At 40.7% G+C, this 14,781-nt stretch overlaps 1 long non-coding RNA gene across 1 annotated transcript in view; it reads left to right on the plus strand.

Moving 5' to 3' along the window:
- Window positions 1-203: 203 nt before the first annotated feature.
- LOC118493722 overlaps window positions 204-14,781 on the plus strand; it is a 108,585-nt gene continuing 94,007 nt past the window's right edge. Inside the window, exon 1 of the long non-coding RNA XR_004895686.1 lies at window positions 204-424. This is a non-coding gene — a long non-coding RNA (uncharacterized LOC118493722). The remainder of the gene's footprint in view (window positions 425-14,781) is intronic.

Here is a 14,781-nt window from a genome sequence, read left to right on the forward strand (position 1 = left end):
AGGGAACTTTAACAGGATGCATAGTATCCTGGATCCATGAAATAACTGGCCTTTAAAAATAAAAATCTGCCTGCCTCTATGGGAATTTAACATAGGGGTATGTATAATTATGGCCCCTGTATTTTAAGGAAGAACATTTATTTATTTACAATACATTATTCATTCACAAAAAAATGGTGTCCTTAAAAGGTTGGATTTTTCAGACCGCGCGTCCAACAAGTGGATCCTATGAAACGGTCTAAAAAGGATGCATTTTGTCAAAATAGTTATTACGATAGCTTTATATAGTGGCGTTCAAAACAACAAATAAGGACATTTTGAAGAAAGAAGTTTCGAAACTAAAGTTGTGTTTGATTGCCCGAACCGTCATCTGAGAGCGAAGAAAAAGATGCTAGCTACTAGTAAGACGATTCGCCGGCTAATGGTAAGTTTAATCAAATTGGCTGCAACTACTTGATTGTGTTTGGTGTGGATGCTACTCTTACGTATGAGATATGTCCCTTGTGTATACATGCAGCACCATGGATGTATTATGCAGCACCCGCCGTGGTGTTCACTTGCATGGCTTTTTATTGCTTGCACGGCAACTTCTGATACCTACCGTTAACCTTTAGCTAGTATGTTTTTGGCATTGTGCATCTCTTGGATTTTGTGAACTTTAGACAGTTGTTTTTTTGATACTTGCAGCATTAATATTTACTGTATATTTGCACTCTATTTACATTACGTTCTATTTCTTATTAAATAACCTGATAATTAGAAAATGCTTTGTTATGACCTTTACTTAGTTAATGTCAAGGGGAACACTGAGTAAGTAACCCAACATCTTTTTTTGACAATTAGTCAAAGGAAAAAGGTTAGAGATAAACCAACTACTATTGACTACGCTGAAGTTGGCATCCGATTCGCAGCTTCCGATTCGGCAGTCTACTATTGCAGAAATGGTGGCAAATAAGGAGTCAGGGTTTCCAAATATTAAACAAAGAGCTCTTACAAACAAACAATACTAATCTCCCTTACTGACCCAAAAACAGGAGAGAAAAGGGAGGCAAAATAAAGGGCAGAGAACCCCTAGAGCTTAAGGCTTTCTTAAAGTTATCTAGACTAGTCTATATCCACGACGTTCCACTTCCGAGATTGTTCAGGTGCCGCTGGAAATTCTGCCGGATGCCCCTCTTTTTAGGCCAGATGTCCGTAACCTTCCGCTTTCTTTGTGTTGGCATTCTAAACTCTGGTCGATTTATGAGGACTAGGGTTAACTGCTCCTCAGATCTCTGCAGGGTAAATCCAGACAGCTAGCTAGACTATCTGTCCAATCTCAGTTTTCTGTTGCACGACTAAAACAACTTTTGAACGTACGCTAGTTCCACCAAAACAAGTTCCTTCCTGAGGCTATTTTACAGAGGCACCGACAATTGTGATGCTATGTGGACTAGCCAGACCCTCCTCCGCAGCGCTTTGGAGGAAGGTCTGGCAATGCGAGATTGTATCTAGACTAACTGAAAAGACACTCCTACAAACTAGTCAGCAAAGACAAATGATAGGTTAAACACAACTGTATCAAGGTACTATCAAAAACAGAGTTTAACCAATAATAATAAACTCAACACCAGCAGCACCAAACAAACAGCTCTGAGAGGCCAGGAACACTGCTTCTGACAGTTGATATGCTACAGCTCCACTGACAAACCAAGGACGTTCAGGTGTGGGTGATTCAATTCAATTTTATTTGTAGTATCAAATCATAACAAGAGTTTATCTCAGGACACTTTACAGATAGAGTAGGTCTAGACCACACTCTATAATTTACAAAGACCCGTGGCGAGCCAGTGGCGAGGAAGAACTCCTTTTAGGAAGAAACCTGGGGTGGTGAGAAAAACTTCCTTTTTAGGGAGAAACCTCAGACAGACCCAGGCTCTTGGTAGGCGGTGTCTGACGGTGCCGGTTGGGGATGTGATGAACAATGGCAATAATAGTCACAATAAAGATACTGGAACAATGACCAGAAATAGTAGTTGTAGTAGTTCATGGCGTAGCAGGGCACTGCAGGACGTAGCAGGTAGGGCTGCAACTAACAATTATTTTAATAATCGATTAATCTGTTGATTATTTTTTCGATTAATCGATGAATCGGATAAAAAAACAAAAAAGCATTAATTTACATCAACTCAATACATACTTACATACATACTTGTTGTTTTAGTTAATAGTTGTGTGAAGGTAAGTAACCCAAAGAGCAGATACACACACACACACACACACACACACACACACACACACACACACACACACGTTCACTTGAAGCTTATTCATTAAATTATTACCATCATTGTAGTAAGTGCAAGTTAAGTTCATTTGTACACCACATTTAAACACAGCTTAAGATGACTAAGTGCTATAAAAGAACTTTAAAATGAAATTAAAAAGTACAACACACAAATATATTTGTCAACAATAACTGATATGGGACAAAGCACAGAATATATACATGACAATAGATTGAAAAATGAATGGGCCAAAAAAGGCGAGTGAATAAAAACGTGTCTTTAGTCCTGCTTTACTACTGTTATTAACGAGCTAACGCTAGCTTGTCAAGCTGGATAACGAGTAAACCACACCAGCACCAGAAGAGAGACGTTACGTTCCTCACTTCAAAACGGAACAAAAGTAGGATTGTGTAGTGACTTTACCCTGCTGTTGAACTCCCTTCCTCCTCATCAAGGACTCCAACATGTTTACGTTTTAGGTGCTGAATCGTCACCGTGGTGCGCCCGTGCCATGACGTGTCGCTTTTGCTTATCTTGCAATTAACACGTTTTCAATTTATTTAGTGTGAAATGTTCCCACACCTTGGATGACTTAGGTCGTACTGATTTCTCTGCCTCCGCCATGTGTTTCAGAACATTACGGGTCTCCGGTCTCTCTCCGTATTTCCTCTACCCCCGCTCTGCTCTTTTTTTTTCTTTCTTTCGCTCCGCGCCGCTCCGCACGGCACTCAACTCAATTGCTTTTATCTCCGCGACTGAGTGGCGTGTCGCGCGACACAACTAATCGATAATGAAATTCGTTGCCAACTTTTTTTATAATCGAATTTTATCGATTTTATCGATTCGTTGTTGCAGCCCTAGTAGCAGGGCACAGCAGAGCATAGCAGGGCACAGCAGAGCGTAGCAGGGCGTAGCAGGGCACTGCAGACCGTAGCGGGGTGTAACAGGGCATAGCAGGGCACGGAGCAGGACCACCAGGACAGCTGCAACCATGATTTAGGTGCCACCCTAGTCCAAGGAAACATGCTGGGCAAAAGAAACGCATAAGGACTCCGGGGAATAAGCTCCCCAGAGCTAGGTTAGATGCGTGATCCAGCCACTCAGAGAGAGGTGGCAGATGTGGGACTCTGTGTCTCTCGTTTATTGGCTGTGTCACAGGTGATCCCCAATCAGCAGCGACGTGTCTGTAAACTCGTGGTAATAAAAAGGCAGAGTGCTTGCGCACGCAGCAGGGTGTTCAATGCACCCCCGTTTCAGTTTAAAAAAACTTTTGTCGGGGGCTGAACGTGGCCCTGAAACACTGTGCGAGAGCTGGCTCCCATCAAAATAGAGGTCAGAGGAAAGTCGGGATGTATATGAAGCTGATGAAGCTTGCTTTTCTTGAAAAAATGTAAGATGTATGGCTTTTCATGTGAGAATTTAGGCCTATAGCTTTCCCCTATGTTGTAAATTGGAATAACTGAATCGATAACTAAGTGTCCATTTTTTGTTTGATACATTTTAGATTTTAAATTAGATTATATGCTTGATTTATGTTGTTTGGAGCTAGCATGACATCCGCTAGCTTTAAAGTGCCCATATTATGAAAAAAACACTTTTTCTGGGATTTGGGGTGTTATGTTGTGTCTCTGGTGCATCCACACACATACAAACTTTGAAAAAAATCCATCCATCCTGTTTAGAGTGAGATACCGTTTCTGAATGTGTCCTGCCTTCAATCTCTGGGTGAGCTGTTCAAAATCGGCACGGCTTGTGACGTCACAAGCCGAAACGAGCAGGCTAACCGCAACCATTAGCTCGTAGCGTTAGCGTTAGCATGCTAACGCTAACGCTAGCATGCTAACGCTAGCATGCTACCTCGTTCTCAATAGCAAAGCACTGCTACAACACCACACAAGTTCACCATAATCTACAAAAGAACTACTTACATGTGCGCCCTCATTTAGAAGTCTCCCAGCTACTCCTGCCTTGTAACTGACCGAAGTTGTAGAAACAGCCTTTCTTTTACTGTCTATGGAGCTAGCTAGCTGACATGATCTACATCTGAGCTACTGGGCATGTGCAGTGCAATCAAAGATGGTACAGAAGAAGAAGAAGAAAAGAGGTCTCACTCTGTAGCTAAAACAGAGACCAGCTGAAAAGAGGATCTGCAGCAGTGAGAGAGAGCACTGCAGTACAACAAAAATATGGTGTTTTTTGAAAATTAAACCATGTAAACCTATTCTGGTACAACCTTAAAATACAATTATGAACCTGAAAATGAGCATAATATGGCTGCTTTAAATGAATAGTGGCCCAGCTATGCTGGATATTTTCAGATAGCTGTTCATAGCTGTTTTATATAGGACTGACTGTAATGTAAATGTAAAAACAATCATTCAGCTGCTGTCCTCCTGGAAAAAGCAAGATACAAACTTTTCTAAGCCACTTTTTAAGGGAATTGGAATACTCAGTCCCTCAAAAGAGACTTTTTTTGTGTGGAATATTCTTTAAAAAGCCATGTCGGGAAATAATGCATTACATATTACATACATTTTTACAGCTGTTGTAGCATTGGCCTGACCTAAATAAACATAAATAATATGATATTCAATCTCTTACCTTAATGAGCTTAATGACAGTTATAGGCCCAGACTGTTGGTATGTCTTTCAGCTTCTATTTATGTGCCTGGACCTGGCCTGCACTTTAAGTGCACATGCTGTGTCTCATGTTTCACAAACAACATTTAAAGCACAAAAGTGTCCTTTAAACCAGTGGTTTCCGACTAGGGCTGGGATGGTATGGATTTTTTCTTACCGCGGTTGAAAAGCAAGAAATTCCCACAGTAGAGCGGTATACCGCAACCCCCTTAAGCGTGTTTTACAGTAACCGCAGCCCAGCTGGCGCGTGCATATGTGAATATAAATATATGAAATCGAAGATCTACGTCATTTTGACGTCACAATGGCACGCGCCAGGTTGGGAACGGCCAGTATAATTCACCTCTTACGAGAGTAGCGTAACCCCCATTTTCCACCGGCTGCAGAACGTCTGTGGATCTGCTCCGGAACGGCAGCGGAGTCAATAGGTTTCCATTAAAGTCAATGTGTGTATTTCCACTGACTGCAGAACGGCTGCGTTCCAACTCCGGCACAGCTCCGGCGATCCGCAGCCCTCCGGAGCAGATACGCAGAGCTTCTCTTTTTGCTGGACGCCGGAGAGCTCCGCAGCAATTCAGCACAGGGCAGATAGTGCAGGACAGGAAGTCGAGCACAGAAACAAAATAAAACATCCGGTTCATTTTCAAAATGAAATACACCGTGCTCACGTCCGATCATATTTCCCTACACTACACCTTGAAAACACAGCACAGAGTTGTTTCCCCTCTACTCCTCTGGATGGAAACAAACTGTTGTTGTTCCGCAGTTGGTGGAATTTCGGGGTAAATTAGAGCGAGAATGGCAGGGTGCCTTAAGTGAGTGATGTCAGTGCCCGCGTGGTCGTGCAAGGAGAGCGAGCGGTAACGGAGAGCAGCATATGAGTGCCGCTGTGAGGAAAAGAGAGAAAAAGAGATAGCAAAGATTATGTAAAGTGAGTTAAAAGTGAACAATTAAACAACAAACTAGAGCTTCTCAAGACACGGTGGCTTTATCTATTGTCAATACTGCCGGTAAAGTGAATGGCATTACTCCCGAAAAAACATCGGCTTAAACCTTACAACATCTTGCTGCCCGCGAGTGCAGTCCCTCTAGCAACTGAGCAGACAGAGAGCAGAGAGGGCGACAGACAGCTCTCTCTACCAATATAAGCTGCTCTGTTTTAGGCTACGAAACGTGCATGCAGGCTGAAATTCAACCGTGCCGTTTTATCGGGATAAAACTATAAACAGAAGGAAACTCATGTGCAATGGTAAACACTGCAGCTGTAACGTTAATGTGTCTACCTCAGCTGAGAACGGAGGAATGTCTTTGCCTTTCCTACCGTAATACACGGTATGAAAGGCAAAGACATTTCTCCGACATTACACAGGTAGGCTACTCTCGCATATAGGCCTAATAGTCAACACGAATGGAATGTTATGTGTCATGGAATATTGAGCTCCCCAACTCGAGAAAGGTCGGATTTGCTCCATCTTTTGATGATCAATTTTGTTTAGAAAACCTTGAATCCATGTAAGACACAATGTCATCAGACACAATCCATGTCATTAGAATCAATGAATCCATGTCATTAGACACAACGTGCACACATGTGCAGGCCAATGTTTTTTTGCGGTGATGACGGTGACGAGCTCAGACCCGCGGTAGTCGTCACGTGACCGCGGTATTGCGGTAATGCGGTAACCGTCCCAGCCCTATTTCCAACTAGTCCAGCTTCAGGGTCCAGATCACTCCTTAGTCATTAGTTCAAGGTTCACACATAATATTAATTAACACACATTACATTCTGTTTCACTATTAAACATGTGGGCTTAAAACACAATGAAATAAAACATATTGCAAGAAAGTGCAAAACTTAGCACTGCAACCAAAGAAGTGCATATTACAGCTTAAAGACCAGTGACATAAAAACACTGCAGCTGGACCACGACCCACCAGTTGGGAACCACTGGTTCAATATGACCCTTTTCCATCTTTGCTTTTCTGTCTGCTTTTTTCCTGATGGTTGTACCTCTGTAGGGCTGCAACAACGAATCGATAAAATAGATAAAATTCGATTATTAAAAAAGTTGGCAACGAATTTCATTATCGATTCGTTGTGTCGCGCGACACGCCACTCAGTCGCAGAGATAAAAGCAATTGAGTTGAGTGCCGTGCGGAGCGGCGCGGAGCGAAAGAAAAGAAAAAAGAGCAGAGCGGAGTGGAGGAAATACGGAGAGAGACCAGAGAGACCCGTAACGTTGTTCTGAAACACATGGCGGAGGCAGAGAAATCAGTAAGACCTAAGTCATCCAAGGTGTGGGAGCATTTCACACTAAATAAATCAAAAACGTGTTAATTGCAAGATAAGCAAAAGCGACACGTCATGGCACGGGCGCACCACGGTGATGATTCAGCACCTAAAACGTAAACATGGTGGAGTCCTTGATGAGGAGGAAGGGAGTTCAACAGCAGGGTAAAGTCACTACACAGTCCTACTTTTGTTCCGTTTTGAAGTGAGGAATGTAACGTCCCTCCAGTGGTGCTGGTGTTTACTCGTTATCCAGCTGACTAGCATGACAAGCTAGCGTTAGCTCGTTAATAACAGTAGTAAAGCAGGACTAAAGACACGTTTTTATTCACTCGCCTTTTTTGGCCCATTCATTTTTGAATATATTGTCATGTATATATTCTGTGTTTTGTCCCATATCAGTTATTGTTGACAAATATATGTGTGTGTGTTGTACTTTTTAATTTAATTTTAAAGTTCTTTTATAGCACTTGGTCATCTTAAGCTGTGTTTAAATGTGGTGTACAAATGAACTTACCTCGCACTTACTACAATGATGGTAATAATTTAATGAATAAGCTTCAAGTGAACGTTTGTGTGTGTGTGTGTGTGTGTGTGTGTGTGTGTGTGTGTGTGTTGTCTGTATCTACTCTTTGGGTTACTTACCTTTACACAACTATTAACTAAAACAACAAGTATGTATGTAAGTATGTATTGAGTTGATGTAAATTAATGCTTTTTTGTTTTTTTATCCGATTCATCGATTAATCGAAAAAATAATCGACAGATTAATCGATTATTAAAATAATCGTTAGTTGCAGCCCTATACCTCTGTATACACAACTGTTTTCATTATTTTGGATTTTGTAGCGGTTACCTAAAAGGCTGGTATTACTTATCGTTATCAGCAGTGTCGGTATCAAAACATAGTTGATATGATACCATATTGTATTTCCTAGACTTGTTTGAGTGGTACTGCTTCGTTTTGGCATGGATGGGTGAGATTTAAGATTTCTTTTTATGTTTTAAACGGATTAATCAGTTGAGTTGTGCAGCATTATGTGAAGAGCTCTCAACATGCAGTAGAAGTACACAGATACAAATAAGAGAGGGAAGAGAGTGTTAGAAAGCGCTGACCTTATCAGAGACAAACATGTTTATTGATAGTGAGTGAAAACTTTATGCGAGTTGTTTTATGGATACCAACCCCAACACATAAAGCACACATCTGTCTCCTCAAGGCGTGTCACCAGTGCTTTGATCATTGTGATGCGTTCATCCTGTCACCATGAAGGGATGAGTGTCATTGGCATTTAACACGGCAGTGTGTATCCCAGATATTTGCAGACAGAGGAACTATGATTCCACCGTCAACTCTGTCAGTTTGTGGCATCTTGGCAAAACATTCGTCCATCGCATCAACATCAACAAGTCCTTGTTAAAGCGTTAAAGCTCTCGCCAAAATGCAACCTAGGGTCTTTTTGTGAATGTACCCGAGGCAGACTTTCGTTTAAAAGCATAATTAGGACGGAAACGCCACTTTTAAGATTTCGTTTTTTTCAGTCAAATGGCCTTTTGAATGGGAGTCCTATGGGCACTTCTATGATAGCATCAAAATCACTATTTTTAAAACACTAAGAAGATTCAACACAACATTATGTTTGGGTCCTGTACAGTAAAATAGTGTTTTAGACGGCTAGCTGTAGTATCGTTAAGTCCCATGGGAATTCAGTTGTAGCAGGAAAAAGGTAAATAGCAAATTCCTCTGTACAGGTGACACAGTTTTCGTTAACTGGCTGTATGAGATCCCACTCTTTACAGCACAGGCTTTCTTCCTCGGTAGGAATTGGGTCACAACACCAACACAAACACCACCAGTTGCCCGAAATCCGTGTCCTTGAAGCAGATGCTTCATCTGCCAGTTGCCCCTCTGTCTGTCTCGTTCTTTCCAACTCTTGTGAGGCTAGTTCTTCGTCTGTATACTCGGGTTCGAATAAATAAGGACGACCATCAAACTCAAACGCCTCTTCCATGTGTTCAGTGTCTTCTATATTCTCCAGTTACGTTACTCCAAACTTCTTCCCTTGTGAACAACTCCGATCTTCACTCTTCACACACTACGCTCCTCCAACCTGCACACTACTATTTACCTTTTTCCTGCTACAACTGAATTCCCACGGGACTTAGCGAGACTACAGCTAGCCGTCTAAAACACTATTTTACTGTACAGGACCCAAACATAATTTGGTCCGTTTCCATGTAGCATAGTCACTAATATGGTCATAACCACTACAGTGCTCAATTACCTATTTTTGAGGGGGAAATAAAATACAATTTTTCGCGGCGAAGGCTTAAACGGTCTTCTGGAAGACATCCACCAGACCAGCGGGCGTTCGTTGGATTGTTGTCGGCCGCATGAAGCAGAGGCAGGGACGCCGGCCGGGCATGCTAGTCCGGCTAAGGAAACCACAATGATCGACACGGACAAGACTCCTACTCACCAACGCCAGATGGATTGCACACTAAATGGATATTTATGTTACAAATACACACGGGACTGCAGCGTGATGATTATTACCGGAGCCTGGCTGAACACACTCACTCATCCCAGACGGCAGCTAGCAGCTAACAGGGTATGTGAATTTCAACAATGGCTAAGTTGCTAAACGCATCTTGTTGTCATGTAAGCGCCCTGTTCATGTTGCACAGACATTTTAATAGCATTTTGAGTCTGTTAAGAGGCACAAAGGCACTCTTTAGCTTATGCCCCCATAACTGCCGTTTTAGCTAACGGGAGCTCTGGGCATTAGCTACAGAAGCTCCATGTTGCTAGCACCAATTCGGCTCATGGTTTTTGCTATAGACAGTACTCAAAAAAGTATAGCGATCAAGATTAACGTAAAAATTGCCCGGAGTTCTCCTTTAAGAAAATTACTATTGGCCGATATTTTATCATAGATTTTTTTTTTTAATCCCAAATATTGAACAGTAAATGCCTTTAAAAATCCAGTATCGGTCAGCATAGGGATAGGCTTCTTTTCCATCATAGAATCAGAAACACGTTTATTATACAATACAATACAATAATAGGTTTTCTCATACAAGGAATTTGCCTCGGTATTTTAGTGCACACCGGTCACAATATACAGTACATAGTAAGAGAAAAAATAAAACAGGTACTGCAAAAGTCAAGAATCATAAATATATGAAATAGACATTCACAATGTCAGCATTAACGCGTTAATCGCGATGCGATTAAGGGCCGAGCATAACGCTGGTCAACGCATTTTTTATCGCATGCCGGCATTTATTAATTTATTTTACACTTCACTCGTCTTTGCGTCGTGCCTAACAGGCCACTATTTTGACCCTTTGCAGCACCTTTATTTATCATCAAGCTGCCACTTCCTCGTAACATCCTGCTGCTGCAGGCTGCAGGCATGATGGAGAAAGACAGCAGCAATAACTCTAAATGGAGCTTTTTATTTTCCAAAACTCCCGGACGGCTCGTAGACAAGTCGAAAGCCATATGCACATTGTGTAAAGCCGAATTAAAATATCACCGAAGCACGTCAAGCTTGAGCTACCACCTACGGAGCTAAGCATATAGTTCAGTTAACGTGATGCTACCCGCTAGCATGCTACCCACTCAGGCAAAGCACTATTTTGGAGAGTGCTACTTGCCGACCTGTGGATGAAACCAAATCCCAAAAAATTACTACAGCTCTTGCGAAACGGGTGGCAACTAACTGCAGACCTGTCAGCATCGTAGAAGACTTGGGTCTTAAAGACGTACTACGGTTGGCATGTTCTGACCCGTCTCATTGCCGTCGAGGGGGACAGCAGCCCCACACAAGCCTGTATGATACGGAGAAAGCAGCCACACTGGAACAGCTGTAAGGTGCTGCACCGCTGTCTCATTAACCGGTGATCACTGGACGTCAGTGAGTAATCAAAATTATTTAGGAGTTACTAAACACTATATTGACTCTGGTAAAGATAGGGATTTTTAGTTTTTTAGTTTGGTACTTGGAGGAATTGTGCAATAATGACAGATTCACACATTTTTCTTTTGTTTACACAGTAAATAAATAATTACAAATCTTAAAATCAAGTTCATAAAGTAACTTTCTTTGCATTAATTTGATTCCCAATCAAGATACACTGGTAAGAATTGCTTTCGATTGTTAATATGTACTTAAAAACTGTTCTGAAATGCAAAATAATAGAATTTTAATCATGTGATCGTTTGACAGCCCTACAACAAAGATAATTATTTTAAATGAAAAGAGCTGCACAGTGTTTTAAACGAAGAGGATGGAATGTGAAAAAATTGACTAAAGTGTGCAATTCTTCACAGTATAAATATGTGCAATGTATGAAAATAATAACCCAAGAGAAAACAACTAGGGCTGTCAAAATAACGCGTTAATTTCGATTAATTAATCTGAGAAGAAATAACGCGTTAAAAAGAATAATGCAGATCAATCCATTCCATATTGACGTTTGAGCAGGAGCCGTTATAGCCACCATTCGACTGTAAAATGAAGGAGGGAGGCGAGAATGTGCTGCCTGGATCATTGATTGGAACATTTACTTGTAAAAATCTTCTTCCTGCCAACCCTGGCTACCGAAATCTGGTGCCACTGATATGTCTGCACTTCTCTCTGATGCTCTAAAGAAGACACAGGCAACACAAACACCGCTGCACGTGACGCTAGTTAACACTATACTCAACAGCAGCTAACGTTAGCCTACCGCTAGCTAGTAGCTGGCTTAAACACGGTTAAAATGCTGACAGCTAACGCTAAACGGTGTAAAGTTTGACTGTGTTTTACTGTAGAGGATTCAACGCCGGTATGTAACAATCTGCAGCTGCCGTCGGAGAAACAACACAGACGGTGCGTTCAATGAAACTGGTAAACTACAGCCTCCTGGTGCATTTGAAGTTATTGTAAATGTCCATTTCCCCATCTGTTGGTTGTTTTTGTCGTTCAACAGCAATTTACTAGTGAAATAAGTTATTGTTATACATTATTATTAAATTTAATTTTGACCATATGGGCTTTATAAATAAACAAGCCATTCTTTAATGTCACCGACTGTTGTTTAGTACCCTTTTTTTTTTCTTTTCTTTTTTTACTTTCTTAAAAAGTATCGGTTCAGGCACCGTTAATTATGTATGCGATTAATTTCGATTAATTAATCACAGAGTATGTAATTAATTAGATTACATTTTTTAATTGATTGACAGCCCTAAAAACAACATAAGAATTTTACTCAGACTTACTTTGGAGCTTGACTACCTTTTTTCTTTTGAGGATATCTAGTTCCAACTTGGCAGTACAGTAGTCCCTGTGACAGATTCTGGGGTTTTGTTTGCAGTGTGTTTTACATCCCTAGGTTAATTGCAAGCTTCACAATAATGTTATTAACAGAATTACAACTTTTAACGTACAACTTGCACACTTTGTTGTATTAGTACACAGAAATTGGTGACATTTAGGGCTGCATCTAACAATTATTTTCATTATTTATTAATATGCAGCTTATTTTCTTAATGAATTGATTGATTGGTCTAAAATAGGTCCTTGTGACATCATCTAATGTCTTGTTTTACCCGACCAACAGTCCAAAACTCAAAGATATTCAGTTTACAATGATATAGCCTAAAACAGCAAAAAGCAGCAAATCCTCAGTGGAGAAACTGCAACCAAGTAATGTTTGGCAGTTTTGCTCTAAAAAAAGACTTAAAACTTAAATGATTAACCAATTATCAAAGTAGTTGGCGATTCATTTTCTGTCGATCAATGAATCCACTAATCATTGCAGCTCCAGTGACATCATGCATTTCTCTGCATAGCTTTACCCAACCTCACCCTGAGCAGCTGTTTAATCAGCCACAATAAATGAAAACACCAGTGTGTGTCTGCAGGGCCTTTAGTGGAGGCCTTTTGGGATCTAACCCAGAGATCTTCAACAGGGGGTCCTCAGAAATGCTGCAGGGGGCCCACCAAATTACTGATCGATGGTTTTTTTTTAATTTGTTTTTTTTTTTAATTTTTTGGGGCTTTTCCCTTTATTATAGTGATAGTGGATAGACATGAAAGGGGGAGAGAGATGGGGGATGACACGCAGCAAAGGGCAGCAGGTTGGATTCGAACCCTGCAGGACTCAGCCAACATGTGGCAAACACTCTTACTGAGTGAGCTAAAGGCCACCCCTGATCGATGGTTTAAAGAAAAAATATATCTGAAAATATACATTAACATGAATCCAACATATTATTAGTAAAGACACATCTTTTTTAAATGTACACAACAATGATGATAGGCTTACTAGCCTATAGGTAAGGTAGCCATCAGGTTGCCTTCTACATACAGTTAAGCTTAAGTATTAAGCTGTGATAAGTATTCAATGTGCCACATTTCAACATTAAAACTTGATGTATAAATATATGAACATGCCAACAATTTTTATTTTAAAAGCTTGGTATTGTATGCACCATTTAAAAAAATAAAATAAAAAGGTATGTGTATTGGCTTTAAGCCGCCCTTCACGTTATTGTAGGCCCAGTTTAATATGCAACTCAATTTTATGCAATATATGTAGTAGGGGGTCCCTGCTTCGTCTCTAATCAGCTAGGGGTCCTTGGCCTAAAAAACGTTGAAGACCCCTGATCTAACCTATTGCCTGATGTTGAAGTACACATATTGTTGTGATGGGTGGAATCACCAGAGGACTTTGGTACATGAGCCTGCCGTTTATTTGAGTTTACTTTATAACTTAACTCATTTTGAAAAACCAACTGCATTCAGCAATACTTGCCGCTGACACCAATTATGATTGATGCAAAGCAAATGTCATGTCAGTTTATACACAACAATAAAAAATTAATCACATTAAATTAGATCAAATTCTTCCAACTTTGGCAGTAGGAGTTGTTGTGATTTCAGTTAAATTATGGTGGAGAATTTGGTTGCCAAAGAAATATGCAAATATGCTACTTGGGTGGCAGGAGTTTGGCTTCATTGTTAGCTTCTCTGTATGGGCAAGCATTTGTTTACTAGAGAGATTTGGATTTTTATGAGGCCTAAATTTGGTTTTGTTTACCCCTGCGGCATCAAGACTCAAAAGGCGACATACGTTAGTTAGATCTGCGATGTACTGAGCAATTCTTTTTGTTTAATGTTTCCACTTTTCAAATGCGGCTGGCAAAGTTTTTGTAATATTTTCCTTCTTTGTTTCAAACTTAAGTGTGTGAAATCATGTGCTTCTGCATAAAATATTACCATTTCAGTACTTGTATATGCAAACCTTTTTGTCTCATATTGTTGTGTTAAGTTTATGTTCAGTTAACGTTTTTGTTCGCAAATACTTGATTGATCCCTTTGAGGAATTTGTCATCTGCAATATAAGCTGCTGTCCGACCAAGTAGTTACAGGAACGTAGTTATAGGGAAAGTCCACTTTTAAGCAGATCTACTAACTACTCTCCCCCAAAACCGTTTTTTCCATTTGCATTCACACTGGCCAAGTGGCCATAGGGACTATAGGAGGGCGGGTAAGGGAGTGACGCAAGCACGGCAACGGTCTTTATAGCGTT

This window comes from Sander lucioperca, chromosome 18 (genome assembly GCF_008315115.2).
Source record: "Sander lucioperca isolate FBNREF2018 chromosome 18, SLUC_FBN_1.2, whole genome shotgun sequence".
In the NCBI taxonomy this organism is placed as follows: Eukaryota; Metazoa; Chordata; class Actinopteri; order Perciformes; family Percidae; genus Sander; species Sander lucioperca.